Genomic DNA, 3,131 nt, shown 5'->3' on the forward strand with positions numbered 1-3,131 from the left:
TAACATTAAAAATGAAAGGGGTGAACTCACCTCCAATGAGGAGGAAATTAAAACAATAATTAGAAACTACTTTGCCCAACTTTATGCCCACAAATTCGACAATCTAAACGAGATGGATGAATATTTTAAAAAATACAAATTGCCCAGATTAACAGAAGAAGAAGTTGAATACTTAAACAACCCCATCTCAGAAAAAGAAATTGAACAAGCCATCAATGAACTCCCTAGGAAAAAATCTCCAGGGCCAGATGGATTCACAAGTGAATTCTATCAAACATTTAAAGAACAGTTAATTCCAATACTACATACACTATTCTTGAAAATCGGGGAAGAAGGAGTCCTCCCAAATTCTTTCTATGATACAAATATGGTTTTGATACCCAAACCAGGAAGAGACAAAACAGAGAAAGAAAATTATAGACCAATTTCCCTAATGAATATAGATGCAAAAATTTTAAATAAGATTTTAGCAAAACGAATACAGCATCTTATCACGAGATTAATACATTATGATCAGGTAGGATTCATACCAGGACTACAGGGCTGGTTCAATATTAGGAAAACTATTAGCATTATCGATCACATCAACAACAAAGCTAACAAAAACCACATGATTATCTCAATAGATGCAGAAAAAGCTTTTGACAAAATACAACATCCATTCCTACGAAAAACATTGGAGAACGTAGGAATAAAGGGAACTTTCCATAAAATAATAAGCAGTATCTATCTAAAACCTTCAGCAAGCATTATATGCAATGGGGATAAGCTAGATGCATTCCCAATAAGATCAGGGGTGAAACAAGGTTGTCCATTATCACCACTATTATTCAATATGGTACTAGAAATGTTAGCTGTAGCAATTAGACAAGATAAAGATATTCAAGGAATTAGAATAGCCAAAGAAGAAACTAAGTTATCACTCTTTGCAGATGATATGATGATTTACCTAGAGAATCCCAGAGATTCAAGTAAAAAATTACTTGAATTAATAAACAACTTTGGCAAAGTTGCAGGGTACAAAATAAACCCACACAAATCTTCTGCATTCCTATATATTAGCAACAAAGTTCAACAGCAAGAGATAGAAAGAGAAATCCCATTTAAAGTTAGGGTAGACAGTATAAAATACTTAGGAGTCTACCTGCCAAAACAAACCCAGGGACTATATGAACACAATTACAACACACTTTTTGCACAAATAAAGTCAGATTTAAGTAAGTGGAAAAACATTAGTTGCTCATGGGTAGGCCGTGCTAATATAATAAAAATGACAATTCTACCCAAATTAATATACTTATTTAGTGCCATACCAATTAAACTATCAGACAATTACTTTCTAGAGCTGGATAAAATAATATCAAAATTCATTTGGAAAAACAAAAGGTCCAGAATATCAAAGGGACTAATGAAAAGAAATGCCTGGGAAGGTGGCCTAGCGCTACCAGACCTTAAACTGTACTATAAAGCAGCAATTATCAAAACCACTTGGTATTGGCTAAGAAACAGAGAGGTAGACAAGTGGAATAGACTTGGCACTCAAGATGCAGTAGGCAAGGAATATAGCAACCTTCTGTTTGATAAACCCAAGGACCCCAGCTTCTGGGATAAGAACTCATTGTTTGATAAAAATTGCTGGGAAAACTGGATAACAGTGTGGCGCAAATTAGGCATAGACCCATACCTGACACCGTACACAAGAATAAAGTCCAAATGGGTACATGATTTAGGTATAAAGATTGATACCATGAATAAACTGGAGAAGCAAGGAATAGTGTATTTATCAGATCTATGGAGAAGGGAAGAATTCTTTACTAAAGGAGAGATAGAATGCATTATGAAATGCAAAATGGATAACTTTGATTACATTAAACTGAGAAGTTTTTGCACAACCAAACCCAATGCAACCAAAATCCGGAGGGATGTAGTAAATTGGGAAAAAATTTTTACAGCTAAGCTCGGGGATAAAGGCCTCATTTCTAGAATATATAGAGAACTGACCCAAATGTATAATCATACAAGTCATTCCCCAATTGATAAATGGTCAAAGGATATGAACAGGCAATTTTCAGAGGAAGAAATTAAAGCTATCTATAATCATATGAAAAAATGCTCTAAATCACTATTGGTTAGAGAGATGCAAATCAAAACAACTCTGAGGTACCACATCACACCTATAAGATTGGCAAACGTGACAGAACAAGAAAATGATAAATGCTGGAGAGGATGTGGGAGAGTTGGAACACTAATTCATTGTTGGTGGAGCTGCGAGTGTATCCAACCATTCTGGAGAGCACTTTGGAACTATGCCCAAAGGGCTACAAAAATGTGCATACCCTTTGACCCAGCAATATCGCTACTAGGACTATATCCCCAAGAGATCATAAAAATGGGAAAGGGTCCCACATGTACAAAAATATTTATAGCAGCACTCTATGTAGTTGCCAAAAACTGGAAGTCAGGGGGATGTCCATCAATTGGGGAATGGCTGAATAAATTATGGTATATGAATGTAATGGAGTACTATTGTGCCATAAGAAATGATGAACAAGAAGACTTCAGAGAGGCCTGGAAGGACTTATATGACCTGATGCTGAGTGAAACGAGCAGAACCAGGAGAACTTTATGCACAGCAACAACCACAGTGTGTGAGAGTTTTTTCTGGTAGACTTAGATTTTTGTAATAACACAAGAACTTCTGAAAAAAAAAAAATCCCAATGGTGGACCTCAAGGCAAAATGCCTTCCACACTCAGAGAGAGAAATATGGAAGTCACTCACATAATGTAGCAGATCATGTTTGTGTATGTGTATCTGTTTGTGTATCATGTTCTGATCTGTTATACGGACTCTTTCATTTATCTTAGTCTGACTACATAGCATGACTATAGTGAAAATATACTCAATAGGAAAGTATATGTAGAATCTATACAGAATTGTATGCAGTCGTAGGGAGGGAGGGAGGTAGTGGGGGGTGGGTGGGGAGGGATAAAATCGCAATTGTATGGCAGTGATTGTTAAACATTAAAAAAATAAAAAAAAAAATAAAAAAAAATAAAAAAAAAATAAAAAAATAAAAAAAAAAAAAGAACTCTTGCCCATTGAAAAGCATAATAAAACTTTACCTTGACC

This window comes from Notamacropus eugenii, chromosome 6 (assembly GCF_028372415.1).
Source record: "Notamacropus eugenii isolate mMacEug1 chromosome 6, mMacEug1.pri_v2, whole genome shotgun sequence".
Classification (NCBI taxonomy): Eukaryota; Metazoa; Chordata; class Mammalia; order Diprotodontia; family Macropodidae; genus Notamacropus; species Notamacropus eugenii.